Source organism: Pseudophryne corroboree, chromosome 8 (genome assembly GCF_028390025.1).
Source record: "Pseudophryne corroboree isolate aPseCor3 chromosome 8, aPseCor3.hap2, whole genome shotgun sequence".
Lineage (NCBI taxonomy): Eukaryota > Metazoa > Chordata > Amphibia > Anura > Myobatrachidae > Pseudophryne > Pseudophryne corroboree.
Window position 1 is genome coordinate 257,466,371 of NC_086451.1, and position 24,072 is coordinate 257,490,442.

At 47.4% G+C, this 24,072-nt stretch overlaps 1 long non-coding RNA gene across 2 annotated transcripts; it reads left to right on the plus strand.

Annotated features, from left to right (window-relative positions):
- Positions 1-1,751: 1,751 nt before the first annotated feature.
- Positions 1,752-23,584, plus strand: LOC134947693 (uncharacterized). 2 transcript variants are annotated; one of them, XR_010182698.1, is made up of 4 exons: positions 1,752-2,121; positions 6,573-6,629; positions 22,060-22,147; positions 23,054-23,584. It is a non-coding gene; the product is annotated as an uncharacterized LOC134947693 (long non-coding RNA). The 2 variants fall into 2 exon arrangements; XR_010182697.1 differs by having other exon boundaries at positions 22,060-23,584.
- The last annotated feature ends 488 nt before the right edge of the window (positions 23,585-24,072 follow it).

Here is a 24,072-nt window from a genome sequence, read left to right on the forward strand (position 1 = left end):
TCTGTGTTGTCCCTAGTTGGGGACAGCGCTGGGGCAGCTTGTCTGTCCCCAGCGCTGGGTGAGTGGCGGCGGGTGTCCGGTGCAGGGATTACACTTTTCCCTGCACCGGACCAGAGGCTTTTAAATGTTGGCGCCCTCCGGGAGCCAATCGCGGCTCCCGGAGCGGCGGCCAATCAGGGAGAGACGCGGCGAGCCAATCGGCGCTCGCCGCGTCATAGGCCCCGCCCCCGGCGTCTGACGTCAGACGCCGGGCGGGACCGTGAAGAAAAGGCCGCGCCGAAGAGCGGCAGAGGAGACGACGGGCGGGAGCGGAAGAGAGCGGGCGCGCAGAAGAGCGCGAAGAAAGAAGACGGGGAGAAGAGAAGAAGGCCAGCGGTCGGGCGCCAGGAAGAAGATGTCCAGCGGCGGCTGGACGCGGACCAGCGGAGACGACGCCGCTGGCCAGGACGGGTCAGCGGCAGAAGACGGTGCCGGAGGCCCCCGGGTTAGGTAAGGCCTCAGTGAGGCATCCTTCCCCCCCCTCCCCTCTTCCTCCCTCGACCACCAGGGACGGGCATTAGGCCCGAGGGCACAAGTCAGGCACTAGGCCTGTGGCGCAGTTAGGAGCTTGGGGGCCCCAATATTTGATGAGGTGGTTTGGGCATTAGGCCCAAGCCACCCCACCCCTGCGGCACCAGTTAGGCGGGCACTAGGCCCGGGGAACAATCTAGGCACTAGGCCTGTGGCTAATAGAGGGCGTTAGGCCCTAGGGTATTTGTGGCCAAATCAGGGATACGATAAGGTGACCCTGGGCACAAGGCCCAGGTCACCCAACGGGCGGCAAGTAGGCGGGCGCTAGGCCCGTGGGCAAAGTCAGGCCTCAGGCCTGTGGGCAGTTAGGGGGCGCTAGGCCCAGCGAAGCAGTGTTTCCCTGAGGTGAGTAAAGGTGGTACTGGGCGCTAGGCTCAGGCCACCCTGAGAGTACGGTAGGTGGGTGAGCTGTGCGGTCCCCACTACTGGGTGTTCTGGGTCGGGTAGATAAAGGGACAGCACCGTTTTATGTTGTAACTCCGATAGTGTGTTATATGTTGTTACCGTGCAGGGCAAAGTGTATGTGTTGTGTAAGTTGTGCATAGTTGTGTTGCACCACACCCACAGAGCTAGTTTGAGGGCTCCGCTGTTGTAGATAGTATAGGGTGTGACACTAGGTCAGAGTTAGGCCCTGCACGGCTGTTTCTCTTTGCCTCCTTACAGGGACCTGTAAGTGGAGAAGATCGGAGTGCAAGACTCGTGACGGTGAGTAGCATCCGTGTACGTCTGTCCCTTGTTTGTCCCCGAGCGCCGGAGTTAGGATTGCTCACGGACGTGAGAATCCCTTTCATCACACTACGTGCGAAAGCGCGAGTGTGTGAAAGCTGGGTAGCTGAGGCTTTGTGCCGGTGATGACCATTCACCCAGCCGGTGAAGGTCGCAGCCACCCCTGGGGTATCCCCTGTTCCAGTGGAAGAAGGGTCGATACCCCCTTTAATGTAAACCATTCTCTCCTCAGCTCGGTCGACGGTCAGCTCCAAGAGGGAATCGCCGTGTCCGGATCCGACTGAAGAATTCCAGGTCCGTTGAAGGTTCCGGTACCTGAAGGTGAGAGAGAGCGGCGCCTGGTGAGTACAGAGTCTACACCTGCACGGCAGCAGGCACCACCACACGCACCGCACCTCTCACATTTGTGGGCCACCTGCCGACGGATCTGCTTTTGCACTGCCTGTCTAAGCAGAGATCGGCAGGTGGGGGGAGGCAGCTGGCAGCGGTCGTCGAGTGGGGGACGCAGCCGGCAGCGCTGCTCACACAGCTGAGCTGAGGCTGCAGCGGGAGGGAGCGCCGTAACTACAAGGCTCAGCTGCTGCGGGCTATATCTCTTCCAGTAATAAAGATGCCGCTCTGATTGGGTGCCCGTCAGCTGGGCAACTCACACAGCTGTGCTGAACCAGCAGCGGGAGGGAGCACCAGAGCGGGTGCAGATGCTAGGCTGCCAGTAGTAAACATGTATGACTGGGGTGAGAGAGGCTGCCCACACACTGCAGTGCAAGTGCAGTAGGCTGCCACTGAGGACGAGGGAGGAGGCGAGGAGCCAGTTTCCACTTTACTGTAAGTAAGCCACTCAACTTTGAGTTCACAGGTCAGTTTTGAGGGGAAAAGTGCAATGAATGTGTGTTATTGTTCTTCTGTGGAGGCAATGTGTTATGTTATTTCACTGTAGGGGCAATGTATGTGTATTTGACCTGTGTGGGACAGTGTGGGGCAGATACAACAGCTCCATGGGGGTAATTCAGACCTGATTGCTAGGCTGCGTTTTCGTACAGCCTGCGATCAGGTCTGAACTGCGCAAGCGTATTTCCCCCGCAATACACAAGCATGTCGATTCGCAGCAATAGGGAGCGCCGGGCAGCGCCGGGATGGTGAGAAAAAAATTATTGCACGGTCGATTGCAAGGTGACTGACAGGAAGAGGCCATTTGTGGGTGGCAACTGACCGTTTTAGAGGCGTGTCCGTAAAAACGCAGGAGGATCCAGGCGTTTGGAGGGAGTGTTTCTGACATCAGATCCGGCCCCGATCATTGCCGTAGAGACTGCACAAACTCCTGTTTCTGCAGCTCTCTGCACATGCGTCACACCCCTGCACACCGATTTACCCCTCCCCCTGTAGGCGGCGACTACCTGATCGCAGGGATGCAAAAAACGCTCCCTAGCGATCAGGTCTGATGTAGGCCCCATATCTGCGTCTCTTTGCCAGTCACACATCTGTGACTTGATGTAAATGCTGCTACATAGCCTTTCTCTCGTGTACATCCCTGCATGTTAATCTGCAAGGACTGAGACGCCCACTTGCATTGTCCATAGGTGCCGTGATACTGATTAATGCCACCTTCAGTTGAACCATTGAAACTTGCACCCGCCCTATGGCAGACGCAGAGTCTCTGTCTGTGTGCGGTCTCCTATGGGACCCTATGGCACACGCAGAGTCTCCATCTGAGTGCGGCCTCCTATGTGACCCTATGGCACATGCAGAGTCTCTGTCTGAGCGTGGCCTCCTATGTGAGTAGTCAGGCGTCTGTATACACATCCACTGTAACCGATACTCCCTTATCATACCAACAACACTGACCATCTCTGTATGCGCTACAGCACCTTCTTGTCAGTACTCTACAATGCTCCAACAAAGAGAGTACTTTTCTCAAAATCTGTAGTATATACTCTTAATTACTCTCAGGGGAGCACGTTCAATATATATATCTACCTATGGGGCTGCGAACAAAAATCTGAGAGCCGACGGTTTTACACACTGTGAGATACTGACTATTTCCTATTTTGACTTTGCGATTTCCCCTGATCTCCCCGAAGCCGTGAACCACCGATATTGACTATCTTTACTTGAGATTTTGACTATGTGATTTTGACTATACTATGTACTAGATTGTACACAATATACAGTACTGTGCAGGCAAGTATATAATATACTCGCCTGCACAGTCTATCTTTTCTTGCGATACCGACCCCATGGGAGTGCGCATCAGTATCGCAAGCTGTGTAAACACAGTACAATTTGCACTAACTTTCCTTACGATTTTGACTATATAGTGTGAACAGAGGTAGTCATTCCGAGTTGTTCGCTCGCTAGCAGATTTTAGCAGCATTGCACACGCTAGGCCGCCGCCCCCTGGGAGTGTATTTTAGCTTAGCAGAATAGAGAATGAAAGATTCGCAGAATTGCGAATAGAAAATTCTTAGCAGTTTCTGAGTAGTTCCAGACCTACTCACAGATTGCGATCAGCTCAGGCCGTTTCGTTCCTGGTTTGACGTCACACACACGCCCAGCGTTCGGCCAGCCACTCCCCCGTTTCTCCAGACACTCCCGCGTTTTTCCCTGACACGCCTGCGTTTTTCCGCACACTCCCAGAAAACAGCCAGTTTCTGCCCAGAAACACCCACTTCCTGTCAATCACACTCGGATCACTTCAACGATGAAATTTCTTCGTTCGGACGTGAGTAAATTTAATACGTTTTGTGCTAAAATACTTACCGCATGCGCACTGCGAACCATGCGCATGCGCATTTTTGCCTTAATCGCTCCGTTGCGAAAATTGGCAACGAGCGAACAACTCGGAATGACCCCCAGAGTGTGAATAAAACCTATGGCGAGCACAGCAAACCCACAAGGGGACTCTTTGCGCTCACCCCGCTGCTGGTATTCTGGCAGGCGGGATGCCGCTATCAGTATATTGACAGCCAGCATCCTGTCTGACGGGATATCATTACCATCCCATAAGGGTATAGTTTGGAGGAGAGAAGGGAAAGGGGGGACATGATAGAAACTTTCAAATATACCAAGGGTCTTAACAAAGTTCAGGAGGGAAACATTCTTCAAACGAAGAGACGCAATAGAACTCAAGGACATACCCTGAAACTGGAGGGAGGCAGGTTCAGGGGAAATTTAAGGAAAAATTATTTCACAGAAAGGGTAGTGGGTAAGTGGAATAGCCTCCCATCAGAGGTGGTAGAGGCTAAGACTGTAGAGCAATTTAAACATGCTTGGGATAGGCATATGAATATCCTTACAAAGAATTAAGGTTCATAAAGGGTTAAGATTACCTAAAGGATAAAAAAGGGGCAGACTAGATGGGCCAAGTGGTTCTTATCTGCCGTCACATTCTATGTTTCTATGGCCCTCATTCCGAGTTGTTCGCTCGCTAGCTGCTTTTAGCAGCATTGCAAACGCTAGGCCGCCGCCCTCTGGGAGTGTATCTTAGCTTAGCAGAATAGCGAATGAAAGATTAGCAGAACTGCTACTAAATAATTCCTTGCAGTTTCTGAGTAGCTCCAGACCTACTCCTAGACTGCGATCACCTCAATCCGTTTAGTTCCTGGTTTGAAATCACAAACACGCCCTGCGTCCGGCCAGCCACTCCCCCGTTTCTCCAGCCACTCCTGCGTTTTTACCTGGCACGCCTGCGTTTTTTAGCACACTCCCTGAAAATGGCCAGTTTCCGCCCAGAAACACCCACTTCCTGTCAATCACACTACGAACACTCGAGCGATGAAAAAACGTTGCTCGAGCTTGTCTAAAGCTACAAAGTTTTGTGTGAAAGTACTTAGCGCATGCGCGCTGCGTACCATGCGCATGCGCATAAATGCTGTTTTTTCACTTGATCGCTGCACTGCGAAAATCGGCAGCGAGCGAACAACTCGGAATGACCACCTATATACGGATGTAGCCACACTCATCGTTGCCGTATGTGCTGCATTGTGACTGTGGGGTCTATTTACTAAGCCTTAAATGGAGATAAATTCAACAGAGATAAAGTACCAGCCAATCAGCTCCTAACTCCCATGCCACAGGCTGTGTTTGAAAAATGACAGTTAGGAGCTGATTGAATGGTACTTTATCTCCGTCCACTTTATCTCCATCCAAGGCTTAGTAAATAGACCCCTAAGTGCAGTTGGCGATCACATTTCATTAACTATGAGGCATTAACTATGAGAGGGTGAAATTTAGCGATTCAGCAATTTAGGGGCGCCGAAATGAGATTATATTTTGCCCCCCCAACCTAAAAACGTTCTGACGCCCATGATAACAATGTGTGTGTTTGTGAGAATAACAGAGTGTGTGTCAGTGTGTGTAACTTGCACAGAGTGTGTATCAGTGTATGTGAGAGGCACAGAATGTGTGAGATGCACAGAGTGTGCATAAGTGTGTGTGAGAGGCACAGAGTGTGTGAGGAGAACAGAATGTATGCCAGTGTGTTTGAGAGGCACAGACTTACTTGCCTACTCTCCTGGAATGGCCGGGAGGCTCCCGAAAATCGGGTGACCCTTCCAGCCCTCCGGAAGAGCAGGCTAGTCTCCCGATTTCTGGGGTTCCCCCCTGCCCGGCCGCCCACTTAGCGAGTAAAGTGGGCGGTCTCGGCAGTCGATGATGCAATTTTTGTTGAATCGCATCATGATAGCCACGCCCCCTGCAGTATAATGCCAGTAATCGTGGCATTACACAGTGGGGGGCGTGGCTTGCATGACGCGATACATCACCCACGCCCCATTCCACCTCAGCCACTCCCCATTCCGTCTCTGGCCCGTCCCCTCTCTGCACGTCATGTTATTGCCCCGCCCCCCGCTGAGCCGATCTGGCTGCTCTCTCCCGGAGAGAGCAGCCATAAAGTCGGCAAGTATGGGCACAGAGTGTATGATGGGCACAGAGGGCCTAATTTAGATGTGAACAGGGAATTTTGCAATTGCGCCTAGGATGGAATGAGCTGCAAAAGTGTTGGAAGATTAAATAAAATGTATATTTTATTTTAAACAACAGGTGGGGTTATATTCACAATGTATATTATGTCCAAAGGGAGATATTGTCCGATGGGCTAATATATTATCAATATAAGATACTGAAAAAATGGAAAAAAACAAAACAAAAATAATGCAAAAGTAGTACAAAAATATTATAAAAAACACATATGCAGTCTTCTGGTGTAGAAAAAGAAACTACATCAGAACTGCTGACTAACTGAAAAATAATAAGATCTAAGTCCGAGTCTCTCGCTGCAGGACGTACAGCACAGTGAGGTGGAAGCGGACGCCGGGAGGAAATCACAGAAGACAAAGGTAAGGCCCTGTAAGAGGGGGAAGGACGCCACATAGAGTCCCACTGGGTCTCGAAGTTAGTGTCTTTTTCCCCCCAGAGACTAGTGCCACATCCCAACATTCTGGTTAAGAGGCATAGGCAAACGCGGGGGGGTCCTGGTTGCACGGAAACCCCCATCCTTTTGGCAAGTTGCTAAAATTCTGACAACAATAGCAATGGTATATAATAGAATTGCTGCCATATCATGCAGTTTAAGGGACAGAACAGAGCTGCTTCACATGCCTAGTGTGGCAGCTTCTTCTACCACGTTTTCTGTGTGTGAATCTGATAATCAGTGTACTGGACCAGATAGTAACTACCAGGAAGAAGAGACAGGAGCCTTACTATGAGGAGGGAGAATGTGTGTTCAGAAAGTGCAGTACTGGTTCTATTATGTTTGTGTATTTATTTCTTATGTTATGCTTAACCTTTTCCTGACCACTTATCTTATTTTTATGATTTAAGTATGTTCGGTACAGCCTATACTATAGACAATCTATAGTTTTAAATATTAATACGGTATTTAACACAGTATCCAGTATATAAATATAAAAAGACCATTGTTTACATTAATGTCCATGGTCGTTACTGGGTTTTTCTGCCACTCCCCCAGACACCCGCTCTTGCTCCAATGTTCCGCAGAGTGGGAGATTGTGGATTGCATTTGGAAACCCCCCTCTAGAAATCCTGCATTTGCCACTGCGAGGGAGCACCGGAGCAGCACGGTATCCTTTGGTGTCCCAGACACTGGTAGAGAGCGGCCAGTCCAGAGCTGAGATACCTACATCTCTGTATTTCTCACCCCCTTCTCCGCGCATCCATCAGGGGTACCCCTATCACTTAATTCACCATCCAGCCCTGGAGTTAACTCACATTACCCAATATCAAAGGACTTTTTGCACCATTAACCTGAGGATTGTGATCACCTATTTCGGAATTGTGCTGTCACACGATTAATTGCCACATAAAAGAGTGCATTCTAGTGAGGTGGGACACCACGCTCCATTGCACTGAGACACGGACTTAGATCTTATTATTTTTCACTTAGGGGGTCATTCCAAGTTGATCGCTCGCTAGCTGTTTTTAGCAGCCGTGCAAACGCTATGCCGCCTCCCACTGGGAGTGTATTTTAGCTTAGCAGAAGTGCGAACGAAAGGATCGCACAGCGGCTACAAAATTATTTTGTGCAGTTTCAGAGTAGCTTCAGACCTATTTTGACGTCACGAAAACGCCCTGCGTTCGCCCAGCCACACCTGCATTTTTCCTGCCACGCCTACGCTTTTCCTGGCACGCCTGCGTTTTTTTGAACACTCCCTGAAAACGGTCAGTTGACACCCAGAAACGCCCACTTCATGTCAATCACTCTGCGGCCACCAGTGCAACTGAAAAGCTTCGCTAGACCTTGTGGTAAACTACATCGCCGTTGTGAAAGTACGTCGTGCGTGCGCATTGCGCTGCATACGCATGCGCAGAAGTTCTGGGTTTTTGCATCATCGCTGCGCAGTGAACATTTTCAGCTAGCGATCAACTCGGAATGACCCCCTTAGTCAGCAGTTCTGATGTAGTATCTTTTTCTACACCAAAAGACTGCATATGTGTTTTTTATAATATTTTTTTTGTACTACTTTTACATTATATTTGTTTTGTTTTTTCCATTTTTTTCGTATCTTATATTGATAATATATTAGCCCATCGGAAAACATCTCCCTTTGGACATAATATACATTGTGAATATAACCCCACCTGTTGTTTAAAATAAAATATAAATTTTATTTAATCTTACAACACTTTTGCAGCTCATTCCATTCTAGGCGCAATTGCAAAATTCCCTGATCTTAATTATGTATTTGAGCTTTTGGATTTAACCTCGTCTGCAATTTGCTGCCAACTAACATCTATCCATATAAGTCGAGCGCAGGATATAACCATTGCCTAATTTAGATGTGGTTGGAGTTGCTGTCACTGCTACTTCCTTGGAAGCAGCAGTGATAGTGCTGTATGGTGATGCAGCAGGAGGCGTCTATTACAAGCAGTGCGGTGACGCACAAAGATGTTTATCCACTGCCCCGGATAGAGGAATCGTTGACAGCGCTTAAGACAGCTCAGTACTTCTCAACTTTTGACCTGACGAGCGGATACTGGCAAATCCCAAAAGACCGCGTTCACGACTCCCATGGGTCTATTTGAGTTTGATTGCATGCCATTCGGGCTTTGTAATGCTCCTGCCACCTTCCAACGTGTTATGGAGCACTGTTTGCGGCACAGGAATTTCGAGATGGTCCTGTTGTATCTGGACGATGTCATCATATTCTCGAAATCGTATGACGAGCACTTGAAACATCTAGAGGAAGTCTTCGTCCAGTTGACCAAATGTAGTCTAAAGTTAAAGCCGTCCAAGTGCCATCTTCTCAAACCAAGTGTGCAATATCTGGGACACATAGTTAGCTCGGGAGGGGTGAAGCCTGACCCCAAGAAGATACGGGTGGTGCGGGACTGGTCTGTTCCCCATACAGTGAAAGACGTCCGTAGCTTTCTCGGCTTCATGGAATATTATCGACGCTTTATCCAACATTTCGCCAATGTGGCCACCCCGCTTCATGAGTTGCTACGAGGCAAGTCAGGACAAGTGAGACGGAGTACTGCCCTGGTCACATGGGCAGAGGAGCAACAGAATGCTTTTGAATGGTTGAAGTCGGCACTAACGGAGGCCCCACTTCTTGCATATTCTGACTATGAGAAACCTTTCTAGGTCTATGCGGACGCCAGCCACCGGGGATTGGGAGCTGTCCTCTCCCAAATACAAGACAGACGTGAGAGGGTCATAGCGTATGCCAGCAGAGGTCTAAGGAAGACCAAAATAAACAGCAAAAACTACAGAACCTTTAAACTGGAGCTCCTTGCCCTCATCTGGGCCATCACCGGAAAGTTAAAAAATTATCTAACAGCCACAGCCTTTGTGATTGTCACAGACAATAGCCCACTGGCGCACTTGTCCTCCACCTGCCTTGGAGCGCTGGAGCAGTGATGGATGGCACGTCTTGCCAACTTCAGATATACAGTGTCATACCAGAGTGGCAAGATCAATGGAAATGCCGATGCCTTGTCTCGCCTCCCAACTACCGATGTCGCAGAAGAAGAAAAGGACTGGTCTGAAGATATCGAGACCCCCTGTGTTCAAGCCAGGAAGAGAAATCCGGTAGTCACCTCCAATCCTGTTACCACCACTGCAGGCCTCACACTTGATGATGCTCCATCAGACAATCTTGAGTTTGACTCGAAGAAAGTGCAGGAAGCGAGGCCTGTACAACAAGACTTGATGGACCTCATTTGCAGCAAGAGTCGTCTTACGAAGTCCTAGAGAGCAGCTGCTGACCCCGAACTGATCATACTGTTATGCCACTGAGACTGAATCAGCCTCCGACAGGGCCTTGTTGTCCGAACCAGCCTTAATCCCGGTACCCACCAGTCCATCTCACAAATTGTAGTACCTAAACAGCAAGCTGACATGTTGCTTAACGCCTACTATAGCCAATCAGGGCATTTCGGGACCCAGAAAATGGAGTCGTTGCTCCAACAGAGATTCTTTTGGGTCGGGATGAGATCCGATATCGACAAGTGGTGTCGGGATTGCAGGACAGCTGATTCATCCCAAAAGGATCTTCTCCATCCAATACCGAGCTCTTGCCCACTTGAACTTGTTACTTTAGAAGACTATGTGAAACTTGAGCATAGCTCTGCTGGGTTCCAGTATGCCCTGACCATAACGGATCACTATGGCAAGTTCTTGGTGATGGTACCAGCACGTGATTTGACAGCAAAAACAACTGCTGAGCTGTTCCTCAAACACTTTGTACATCCCTACGACTACCCCGACAAAGTTCTTACTGACCAAGGCCCCGCGTTCGAGTCCCAGTTGTTCCAAGAAATCTGTTCTCTCTATGTCTGTAAGAAACTGCGGACTATGGCCTATCACCCGCAAGGGAATGTTCTATGTGAGAGAGCCAACAAGACTGTAATTGGAATGCTCTGAAATCTCTCGGCAGAGAAATGTACTCAGTGGCATAATCTCCTACCTGAACTGACATACCTCTATAACAATACGGAGCACTGCTCCACGGGATTCACTCCGTTCTACTTAATGTTTGGGAGACCGGGAAAACTCCCCAAAGATTTAGAACTGGCACCAATGGTGGAAGAGCCTGACACCTTGTCGACTGACTGGGTACAAGAACATCAGCATTGGATAGAAACTGTTAGGCAACTGGTTGGCCGATGGAAATGGTGCATCATCGGCAAGAGAAAAACTACAATTCGGACAGATGGCCAACGCCTCTCAAGATCAGAGATAAAGTTTGGAAAAGGAAAAATCACAGATCAAGCATGTCATGTGGGAAGATGTTCCCTGTTATTGTCCGAGTTCCAGCTGACGGACTATATACTTACCAAATCCAGAGACCTGATGGACATTTGAGTATCGTTCCTCATGACCAAGTGAAGCTCTGCACCATTGAAGTCCCGGCAGTAGAGAAAGACTAGGGGAACCCCAGGGGGCATTCCATCCATGACCCCATAGAGCTCTTACTATTTATGGGTAGCATGACTCCAAGCTCCATAAAACCAGTGACCCCAAGACCCAGGGTAGAGGTACCCACAGAATGTGATGACATGCCTTGTATTGTACTTGAACAGGCCGAAGGTGCACTTACCCCAATTCCTAAAAGGGCAGAATGCAGTATAAGAGGTATGTTACCTCTAAGGTACCGCGATTGAAAGTTTTGATACACTATGTTTCCTCAACCGCTGTTCTGTATATATGTATATAATGTAAAAAGTATGTACTTACCTTGAGTATATTGTTTATGCTCAATATTGCTCTGTCACATTCAAGACTTGAGTGTGTATTTGACGAACAGTGTCTCAGAATTCTTGCCTTCGAAAATCTCACGTGAGGACACGCATGTTTTTTAAGGTGGTATATGTGACACTCTGACATGGATATCCTATTAACTTGGATTTATGGGGATATATGTGGCTATATAGGTACCATCACCCATATACTGGAGACAACATGGGTGAAACACCTAAATTTTCCCTAAAAGGAACCCTCACTTTTCACTAGCAGGCACAGTGCAGCTGAAAGGGTTAACAGCTTCCCCTTGCTTAGGTTGCTAGGCAATGCCAGCAACCAAAGGAGAGCAACTTGTGGAGCACTAGGACCCAGGTGCAGACCTGCAGAGCAGGAGGAATCGAAGCTGCTGATTGGGTGGTGCAGAGCGGGAAGAGTAGGAGGTGGGGCTACCTCCTGAGGTGATTGCTGAGGAGTCTCCTGAGATGACAGGGAGAGAGAAACTGTGAGGAGTGGTGCTCTGAGGTAACAGCACGGAGAGTGATGCTGCGCTGAGGTGACGTTGAGGAGACACGCTGTGGAGAGCCACCAGCCACCGCTGAGGAGAGCCGCCAGTCGTCACTAAGGAGAGCCGCCAGTCGCCGCCTAGCACCTCCACCAGCCCGCACCATAGTGAGAGGAGCCGGGACTGTAACACCACTGCCAGTCTGCACCATGCTGAGGGGACGTGCTCAGGAGAGATGGAGTTGCTGATGCTGCACGCTGAGAGGAGTGCTTCCATGCTCCAGCTTGTTTTGTTCATATGTTTGTAAATCCAGTCATAAGGATACAGAGACATGTGAGTTCACTGCTATGCTGTTTTTATTCCATCATCAACTCCAGGCACACAGCGCACTGGACCACCCACTTCCCAGCATCCCCCTGATCCCATGGACCATCACTGAAGATTCAGGCTTACACATATTAGTAAGGGAGTGTCTACAAATATTAAGCATTCTAATACACTTACATCACATCCTCTTTTCTTTAAAGATGAGCCCTGTACGCTTCAATCCAACAATTAACAACGTCATATTAAGAACATCATCTAACATGTTTCAATGAGTCTCTCAGGTCTGCGTATTTCCCTTTTGGGTCTTTCATACACAGTCTGTGTTTCATCTACCATGTTGGACCTTTCTAGAATCGTGGTTTGTTCACCATTATCAGGATCATCATACATGTCAGATGAAGGGTATTCTTCAGTCATGTTGTCTTCATTATGGTTAGGTTGAGATCTTAAATCCACCCGATTTCTTCTTACTTCCGTTCCACGCTCTGTACGTATAGTATAAGATCGTGGTGCTACTTGTGCTTGCACAATACCTTTCTGCACCCAAATACCTTTCTCGTGATCTCTGAGACGGACTTGGTCACCCGATTTTAGATCAGATAAGCTTTTTGCTCGCCTGTCATGGAACAGTTTCTGTTTCGCCTGTTGACGTTCCTTACTCAGTCTGACCAACGCTGAGTTATGTGTATTAAGCAGTTCATCATGTATCGAGAGATTTGCTCTAATCCTCCTTCCCATCAGAATTTGTGCAGGAGAAAGTCCATTCTGTAAAGGTGTACTGCGGTAGATTAAAAGACTTTTGTAGAAATCTTCTTTACCTTCTTGAGCTTTTTTCATGAGACTCTTTACAGTTTTTACTGAACTTTCCACCAACCCATTTGAGCGTGGATAGTGGGGACTTGACATAGTATGGACAAATTCCTACTCATCAGCAAATTGTCTAAATTCAGCACTGGAAAACTGAGGACCATTGTCAGTGAACACTTCCATAGGAACACCATGCCTTGCAAAGATTGACTTCATGCAATTGATTACGGCTTTACTAGTAGTTGTATGTAGTGTCTTCACCTCAGGGTAGTTAGAGTAATAATCAGTCATGACAATGTACGTTTTCCCATTACAATCAAACAAATCTGCGCCAACTTTCTGGTACGGTCTCTCTGGAACTGCGTGAGGACTCAGTGGCTCGACTTGTTTCGGTCTATACGTAAGACATAATTCACATGTATCTGTAGTCTGTGCTATGTCTTGGTTCATTCTTGGCCAATACATAACTTCACGCGCTCTCCGCTTACATTTTTCTTCTCCTAAGTGGCCTTCATGTATCTTGCACAGCATAGTTTTTCTTAGTCCTGCAGGTATGACAAACCTATTGCCTTTGTAAATAATACCATCGACAACTGTAAGGTCACTGCGGTACATCCAATAATCATGGATAGACAGCGGACACTCCGTAAGGACCATGGGGAATAGACGGCCTCCGCAGGAAATAGGGCACTTTAAGAAAGCTTTGGATTCTGAGTGTGCACTGGCTACTCCCTCTATGTCCCTCCTCCAGACCTCAGTTTTACACTGTGCCCAGAGGATGAAGGGCGCACTGCAGGGAGCTCTCTTGAGTTCTTTGCTACAGAAAGCATTTTTGTTTGGATTTTTACTTTTTCACAGGGAGCACTGCTGGCAACGGGCTCCCTGCATCGAGGGACTGAGGAGAGAGGGGCAGACCTACTTAACTGATAGGATCTGCTTCCTCGGCTACTGGACACCATTAGCTTCAGAGGGGGTGAACACAGGTTCGTCCTGGGCGTCCACCCCCGGACCACGCCGCCGTTCTCCTCACAGAGCCAGAAGAACAGAAGCAAGAAGACGTCTCAGGCGGCAGAAGCCTTCGGCTTCACAGAGGTAACGCACAGCACTGTGCGTCATTGCTCCACATCACCTCACACACTCCGGTCACTGTATGGGTGCAGGGCGCAGGGGGGGGCGCCCTGGGCAGCAATAATAACACCTCTTAGATGGCAAATAGGTATATACATGTATAGCTGGGCACTGTACATGTATATTATTGAGCCCCCGCCATTTTACACGATTTTGAGCGGGACAGAAGCCCGCCGCCGAGGGGGCGGGGCTTCTCCCTCAGCACTCACCAGCGCCATTTCTCTCTCCTCAGAACGCTGAGAGGAAGCTCCCCGGACTCTCCCCTGCTTACACACGGTGAAGGGAGTTTAAAAAGAGAGGGGGGGGCACATAATTGGCGGAATAAAGTATAATACAGCGCTTCTGGGGAAAAGCATTCTGTGTTGGTCTCCAGGTTGTTGCGCTGGGGTGTGTGCTGGCATACTCTCTCTCTGTCTCTCCAAAGGGCCTTTCAGGGGATACTGTCTTCAGAAAAAGTTTCCCTGGGTGTGTGCAGTGTGTCGGTACGAGTGTGTCGACATGTTTGATGAGGAAGGCTCGCTTAATGTGGAGGGGGAGTGCTTGAATGTCAGGTCGCCGTCGGCAACGCCGACACCGGACTGGGTGGATATGCTGAATGTCTTGAATGCAAATGTAAATCTACTGCATAAAAGATTAGACAAGGCTGAAGCTAGGGATCAGTCAGGTAGCCAGTCCGTGCCTGTCCCTGTGGTGCCAGGACCTTCAGGGTCTCTAAAGCGCCCCATATCCCAGGTCGCTGACACAGATATCGACACAGATACTGACTCTAGTGTCGACTATGAGGATGCAAAATTACAGACAAAGGTGGCAAAAGGTATTAGTTACATGATTATTGCCATAAAAGAGGTTTTGCATATCACGGAGGAACCCCCTGTCCCTGACACGAGGGTTCACATGTATAAAGGGAAAAAGCCTGAGGTCACGTTTCCGTCCTCATTTGAGATAAGCAAATTATGCGAAAAGGCTTCGGAATCTCCGGATAGGAGACTCCATGTTCCCAAAAGGATTCTCATGGTGTATCCTTTTCCACAGAAGGATCGGATACGATGGGAATCTGCGCCTAAAGTAGACAAGGCGCTGACACGCTTATCCAAGAAGGTGGCACTGCCTTCTCCGGATACTGCTTCCCTCAAGGATCCTGCTGATCGCAAGCAGGAAATTACCATGAAGCACATTTACACACATTCAGGAACTATAGTTAGGCCGGCCATGGCGTCAGCCTGGGTTTGTAGTGCTGTCGTGGCATGGGCAGACTCCTTATCTACGGAGATGGACACCTTAGATAGGGATACCATTCTAATGACCATGGAGCATATCAGAGATGCTGCCTTGTATATAAGGGATGCTCAGAGAGACATTTGTTTACTAAGCTCTAGAATAAACGCTATGTCTACTTCTGCTAGGCGGCTCTTGTGGACCCGACAGTGGACGGGAGACGCCGACTCAAAGCGGCATATGGAGTCATTGCCTTACAAGGGGGAGGAGTTGTTTGGAGAAGGCCTCTCGGACCTAGTCTCTACTGCTACGGCCGGTAAATTGAATTTTTAACCTTATGCTCCCCCGCAGCATTCTAAGAAGGTACCACATTATCAAAAGCAGTCCTTTCGTTCCAATAAAAACAAGAAGGTACGAGGATCGTCCTTCGTTGCCAGAGGTAAAGGCAAGGGAAAAAAGCTGCACTCAGCCAGTTCCCAGGAGCAGAAGTCCTCCCCTACTTCCGCAAAGTCCACAGCATGACCGGGGGTGGGGGGGGGGGGGTCAGATCAAGTGGGGGCACATCTTCGTCTTTTCAGCCACGTCTGGGTTCAATGTTCAATCACCGGTGGATCCCTGGACAATAGAGATTGTTTCCCAGGGATACAGACTGGAATTCGAGGCCATGCCCCTTCGCCAGTTTTTCAAATCGGCTCTGCCGGCTTCCCCGTCAGAGAGGGAGCTAGTGTTAGTGTTAGCGGCAATTCACAAATTGTACATTCAACAGGTGATAATCAAGGTTCCTCATCTCCAGCAAGGAGAGGGTTATTATTCATCCCTGTTTGTGGTACCGAAACCGGACGGTTCGGTCAGACCCATTCTAAATCTAAAATCCCTGAACCTGTACTTGAAGAGGTTCAAGTTCAAAATGGAATCGCTCAGAATGGTCATCGCCAGCCTGGAGGGACGGGATTGGATGGTGTCCCTGGACATAAAGTTTGCGTACCTTCATGTTCCGATTTTCCCCCCTCACCAGGCGTTTCTGAGATTTGCAGTACAGGATTGTCACTACCAATTTCAAACGTTGCCGTTTGGGCTTTCCACGGCCCCGAGAATTTTCACCAAGGTAATGGCGGAAATGATGGTGCTCCTGCGCAAGCAGGGAGTCACAATTATCCCGTACTTGGACGATCTCCTTATAAAGGCGAGATCTCGGGAGAAGTTGCTGGACAGCGTGTCTCTGTCCGTGAAGACGTTGCAGATGCACGGCTGGATTCTCAATTTACCGAAATCCCAGCTAGTACCTGCAACGCGTCTGACCTTTTTGGGCCTGATTCTAGACACAGACCAAAAAAGAGTTTTTCTTCCGGTGGAGAAGGCTCAGGAGCTCATAGCCCTGGTCAGGAACCTTTTAAAGCCAAAAAAGGTTTCGGTGCATCATTGCACAAAGGTTCTGGGGAAGTTGGTGGCTTCATACGAGGCCATCCCCTACGGCAGGTTCCATGCGAGGACTTTCCAATGGGACCTATTGGACAAATGGTCCGGGTCCCATCTACATATGCAGAAACGGATCACCCTGTCTCCCAGGGCCAGGGTGTCTCTCCTGTGGTGGCTGCACAGTGCTCACTTCCTAGAGGGTCGCAGGTTCGGCATTCAGGACTGGATCCTGGTGACCACGGAAGCGAGCCTCCGAGGTTGGGGGGCTGTTGCACTGGGAAGAAATTTCCAAGGTCTCTGGTCAAGCCTAGAGACTTGTCTCCACATCAATGTCCTGGAGTTAAGGGCCATTTACAATGCCCTACGCCAGGCGGAGGAGTGGCTTCAGAACAAACCGGTTCTGATTCAGTCGGACAATATCACGGCAGTGGCTCATGTAAACCGCCAAGGTGGCACAAGGAGCAGAGTGGCCATGGCAGAGGCGACCAGGATACTGCGCTGGGCGGAAGGCCATGTAAGCGCACTATCAGCAGTGTTCATCCCGGGGGTGGACAACTGGGAGGCGGACTTCCTCAGCAGGCACGACCTGCATCCGGGAGAGTGGGGACTTCATCAAGAAGTCTTCACACAGATCGTGGATCGGTGGGGACTGCCTCAAATAGACATGATGGCATCCCGTCTCAACAAAAAGCTAAAGAGGTATTGTGTCAGGTCAAGAGACCCTCAGGCGGTAGCGGTAGACGCTCTGGTGACACCATGGGTGTTCAGATCGGTCTATATGTGTTTCCTCCTCTGCCTCTCATACCCAAGGTGTTGAGATTAATAAGACTAAGAAGGGTCATAACAATTCTCATTGTTCCAGATTGGCCAAGGAGGACTTGGTATCCGGATCTGCAAGAGTTGCTCACAGAAGATCCGTGGCCTCTTCCTCTAAGGCAGGACCTGCTGCAGCAGGGGCCCTGTCTGTTCCAAGACTTACTGCGGCTGCGTTTGACGGCATGACGGTTGAACGTCGGATCCTAGCTGAAAAAGGGATTCCTCCGGAGGTCATTCCTACCCTGATCAAGGCTAGGAAGGATGTGACATCGAAACATTATCACCGTATATGGCGGAAATATGTTTCTTGGTGTGAGGCCAGTGCTGCTCCTACGGAGGAGTTCCATTTGGGCCGTCTGCTTCACTTCCTTCAAACGGGAGTGAATTTGGGCCTAAAATTAGGGTCCATAAAGGTCCAAATTTCGGCCTTATCCATTTTCTTTCAAAGAGAATTGGATTCTCTTCCTGAAGCACAGACTTTTGTGAAGGGAGTGCTGCATATTCAGCCTCCATTTGTACCTCCGGTGGCGCCTTGGGATCCTAACGTGGTATTAAGTTTCCTCAAGTCACCCTGGTTTGAACCACTCAAAACAGTGGAGTTGAAATACCTCACTTGGAAAGTGGTCATGTTGTTGGCCTTAGCTTCTGCAAGGCGTGTTTCGGAATTAGCGGCTTGATCATATAAAAGCCCATACCTGATTTTTCACGTGGATAGGGCAGAGTTGAGGACTCGTCCTCAATTTCTGCCCAAGGTGGTCTCATCTTTTCATATGAACCAACCTATTGTCGTGCCTGTGGCTACACAGGACTGGGAGGACTCCGAGTCCCTGGATGTGGTCAGGGCTTTGAAGATTTACGTGACCAGAACAGCTAGGATCAGTAAGACTGAAGCTCTGTTTGTTCTGTATGCGGCCAACAAGGTTGGCGCTCCTGATTCAAAGCAGACAATTGCTCGCTGGATCTGTAACACGATTCAGCAGGCGCATTCTACGGCAGGATTGCCATTGCCTAAATCGGTTAAGGCCCATTCCACTAGGAAGGTGGGCTCTTCTTGGGCTGCTGCCCGAGGTGTCTCGGCACTACAACTGTGCCGAGCTGCTACTTGGTCGGGGTCAAACACCTTTGCAAAGTTCTATAAGTTTGATACCCTGGCTGAGGAGGACCTCCTGTTTGCTCAATCGGTGCTGCAGAGTCATCCGCACTCTCCCGCCCGTTTGGGAGCTTTGGTATAATCCCCATGGTCCTTACGGAGTCCCCAGCATCCTCTAGGACGTTAGAGAAAATAGGATTTTACTTACTGGTAAATCTATTTCTCATAGTCCGTAGAGGATGCTGGGCGCCCGTCCCAAGTGCGGACTTCTTCTGCAAGACTTGTATATAGTTATTGCTTACATAAGGGTTATGTTATAGTTGGTCGGTCTTGAACCAAGGCTATGTTACTTGTTCATACTGTTAACTGGGTAGTTTATCACGGGTTATACGGTGTGATTGGTGTGGCTGGTATGAATCTCGCCCTTAGGTTACATAAATCCTTTCCTCGTACTGTTCATATCCTCTGGGCACAGTTTCTCTAACTGAGGTCTGGAGGAGGGACATAGAGGGAGGAGGCAGTGCACACCCAGAATCCAAAGCTTTCTTAAAGTGCCCTATCTCCTGCGGAGCCCGTCTATTCCCCATGGTCCTTACGGAGTCCCCAGCATCCTCTACGGACAACGAGAAATAGATTTACCGGTAAGTAAAATCCTATTTTCTGCTGGCCAACCTTTCAGAATGATATCTTTCAACACTTTCATTGTGTCATCTGTCTCAGTTTCTTTCCGAATCTGTTCTTGTCTTGCAAGAGACACTGGTAGAGAAGCTACGATCAAATTAACATAGGCTTCTATCTCTTCATCCATCAGACTTTTGGAACCTTCACTTTTGTCTACAGCACGAGAAAGTGTATCAGCAATGTACATGTATTTGCCGGGACAGTACAGCAAGTGTACATCATATTTCTGTAGTCTGATAAGCATTCGTTGAATTCTCATGGGACAGTCATGTTATGATTTAGTCATGATAGCTACCAATGGCTTGTGGTCAGTTTCCACTGTAAATGTTTGACCATACACATACTGATGAAATCGCTCACATGCATATGTGATCGCTAGAAGTTCTTTTTCTATCTGAGCATACCTTGTTTCAGCACTTGTCAGTGCTCTTGATGCATAGATTACTGGTTGCCATGTATCCTCATGTTCTTGTAACAGCACTGAGCCTAGGCCAAATTGCGAAGCATCTGCTGAAATTCTTATTCTTTTCGCAGGATCAAAGAATTTTAGCACTGGTTGCTCTGTAATGATCTGTTTCAAGTTTTGCCAACTTTCTTCTTGTTCATGTGACCACATCCACTCGTTATCTTTGTCCAACAACCATCTAAGAGAGGCTGTTTGTTCAGAGAGTTGAGAAATAAACTTTCCTAAGTAAGTAATCGTTCCTAGGAATCTTCTGACGTCGTCTTTGTTGTTAGGCCGTTCCATGTTCACTATGGCTGATATTTTCTTTGGGTCTGGTTTTACACCTTGACCTGAGACCACGTCGCCCATAAAGGTAAGTGTATTCACGCCAAATTCACATTTGTCCTTGTTTAGCTTTAGGTTCACTTTCTTGACAAGTTCCATTACTTATCTCAATCCCCAGACAATAATGTCATCCATCATTGTTTCAACACCTGGAATATGTTCAAAAATCATGTGTATCTTTTTGTGATATACTTCTGGAGCAGACAATATTCCATATGGTAGTCGAAGAAATCTGTATCGACCTTCTGGTGTATTAAATGTACAAAGCTTTGAGCTGGCCTCATCTAGCTTCATTTGCCAGAATCCTGAAGATGCGTCCAATTTACTGAACCATTTTGCTCCCACAAATTGCGACATGATTTCATCTCTGGTTGGTAGTTTGAAATGTTCTCGTTTAATAGCTTTGTTTAATTCTCTGGGGTCTAGACATATTCTGAGTTGTCAATTTTTCTTTTCAACAATTACTAAGGAGCTTACCCATTCAGTAGGCTCATCAACTTTCTGTATCACACCCAAGGCTTCCATGCGATTTAACTCTTGTTTCAGTTTTTCTCTCAGTGCAAACGGCACTTTTCTACAGGGGTGTATCACTGAAGAAACTTGCGTGTCTATATTTATTTTATGCTCTCCAGGCAAATAACCTAGACCTTCAAACAAGTCTCTGTATTCTGTAAACATCGATTTGCAGTCATCTTCTACTTGTGATGTCACCATAAAAACTTTCCTTAGCAAGTTTAGTTTCTCACAGGAACTTAATCCTAGAATCGGTTGCACATTTTTATCCACAATCAGTAGAGATGTTTGAAACTGTTGTCCCTTATATTTCAGTGTCACTAAGCATGTACCTTTCACAGGAATTTCCTCCCCAGTGTACCCTGTAACTTTCACTTTGGCTGGATGAATTTTAGGTTTTACTCTAAAAGTTTTATAGTCTTGAAACAATATTAAATTCACCTGCGCGACAGTATCAAGCTTAAAGGGAATGACAATCTCGTTCACAGTTAAAGGGACAATCCATTCTTTCTTATCTGCACTGCAAAGTTCAATGCAATCCACAAAGAATTCCTCTGTTTGTTTAACAGCATGCACATTGGTTGTTTCACTTTTCATTTTACAGCATTTGGCAAAGTGATTAAGTCTACCACATTTCATGCAGGTTTTACTATAAGCCGGGCACATTTTAGGATTGTGAGCATTTCCACATCTACTACACATTTCCTTATTAGACTGTGGCTTAGACTGCTTCATTCTTGAGAATGGAGGTTTGCTTTGCTCTGTTTTCGGCACTACATGGCCAGCAGCATCAACTTCCTTGTATAACGTTTTGGCTTGAAATCTAGTTATTTCTGCAGATCTGCACATAGTCACTGCCTTGTCTAGTGTTAGGTCTTGCTCTCTCAGCAGTTTCTCTCTGAGTCCATTATCAGGTATTCCACAGACAATACGATCTCTAATCAGTGAATCCTTTAAATCACCAAACTCACAGGTTTTACTGAGAAATTGCAGCTCTGTAACATACTGATCAAATCCATCTGCAGACTTCTGATCACATGTGAAAAACATATCTTTCATATCTCAATTTTTTTCTTGGCACAAAGTAATCTTCAAACTTTTGCATTATAGAAGATAGCACCATATTCTGCCCCTCAGCAAACTGAAAACTATTATAAATTACCAGCACATCCTCTCCTATCACATGGAGGAAAATGGATGCCTTAGTTTTGTCAGCCTCTGTATCAGCTCCACATGCAGCAAGATATATATTAAACCTTTGCTTAAATCTTTTCCAGTTTTCAGACAAGTTACCAGACATCAGCATGCCGGTTGGAGGAGCCAGTTTATCCATGGTTACTCACTGTTTGAAGAGAGGAGCACACGGTAGGATTTGCAGACACTGAGTATCACAGCCTTACAGACTTCTGCAAGATTCTTTCACACTCTGAGAGCACTAGCAGTCCAAGTTAAACTTCTTCTGACACCATGTTTTGTTCATAAGTTTGTAAATTCAGTCATAAGGATACAGAGACATGTGAGTTCACTGCTGTGCTGTTTTTATTCCATCATCAACTCCAGGCACACTGCACACTGGACCACTCACTTCCCAGTATCCCCCTGGTCCCAGGGACCATCACTGAAGATTCAGGCTTATACATATTAGTAAGGGAGTGTCTACAAATATTAAGCATTCTAATACACTAACATCACACAGCTGGCTACTGCCAACAGATACGTCCCACAGCCACACTGACACCAGAGCCCTCAGTTAGTGGCAATTCCCATAGCTATTCGGGGACAGCAGGGAGAGAGAGAGATTTGCTAGAGCAGAGAATACTAGAGGGAGAGACTTAAATTGTCACTAGACCCCGCTGCTCCTCAATGTGACTCTATTCTGAAGATAGAGCAGGATACCTAATCTAACAAGGGTTAAGGAGTCTATCATAAACCAATACTTGAGAAAGAGAGAGACACTTAGCACAGAGATCCATTTCAGTGACGTGCTGTAGCACAGGAGGCATGTTTATAAAGGGGAACTGTGTGCTGCTAATTCACTGCTGCTTGTACTGTTTCAGTGGACTTATTCTTGTTGGAGTCACCTATTTACCTCTGCCACCTATACTCACTAACCGCTGTTCTAAAAGAAACTGAGTTACTTTGCTAGACACCCTACTTGCATGTGGGCATAGCTATAGGAGGACTATGCTTTGCCTTGTGATATACATATTAATTACTAACTCTGTCCCTCTTGCTTTTACCATGTTCACCTGCTTGTTGCAAATCAAATAGTGCATGACATTCTCCCCTTTGTGTCTGAACTGCATTCTTTGGATGATGCATCCGTACTTACTGATAGTACTCAGCTTTACTTGCTACTCTAAGACTGCAACTAATAAAGCTGTTGATACAGTGAAACGCGTTGGTTAAGAGAAGTTGGACACTACAGACTCCATCTTTCTATACTTGGAACAAGCCTAGAAGTCCGTATACAAGCCAAAGCGGAGATTTGACAGATATCCACTAAAAACATAGGAGACCAAGCTTCAAATAGGACTGGGTTGCTGCTCGGAACAAAGCAAAGGTCTGTCCTAAAGAAATCTGTGGACCCTTATCTGCCGGCATTGCAAATTGCCCCCAGGACTGTGGCATAAGTTCCTTGGAGTACACACACCAACTGATTGCTCAACTTCTTGTATGGTAATATACCAGACTAATTGCTGTGCTTGCCTAAACTTTTTACAAACACTTTTTTTCTTTTTATATTCGATGTACATCTATGAATTGATTTTTAAATTAATTGTTGCAACAAATTTTATTTAATAAAACCCAATTGTTTTTTCCATATCCAGTTTTTTAAGCGCTGTATATATTACTTTTTCTTGTTTCTCTCAAGGGGCTAACTACCCCTTTCTTACAGCAGCTTTAACGAGAAGCATCTTACCTTAACAAGCGCCGAACCTATTACCTTGGTAATTTCTCCTTTACTGCAACTAATAATATATCTGTGCTATTGAAATATAAATGTATACGCCTTGCTACTGAGGTTAGACCTCCTGCTTAGTACAAGTCTCAGTGGAGTTAGGCTACCATTTACCATTTGTTGGATGTTTGAGTTACGTTAGTTGAAAGGTGGTAACAGGCCAATGTAAACTATATGCTACATGATTCCATCATCTCAGAGCAATTCCACATTGTTGCTTGCAATATTATTGTGTTTTTAGTATATGCGTTGTTTTCCTCATACCGTAAATTGTATTTGCCTCTTAACCGATTAATTCCACAGTGGTGACCAGTTTGTTCCCGTATAA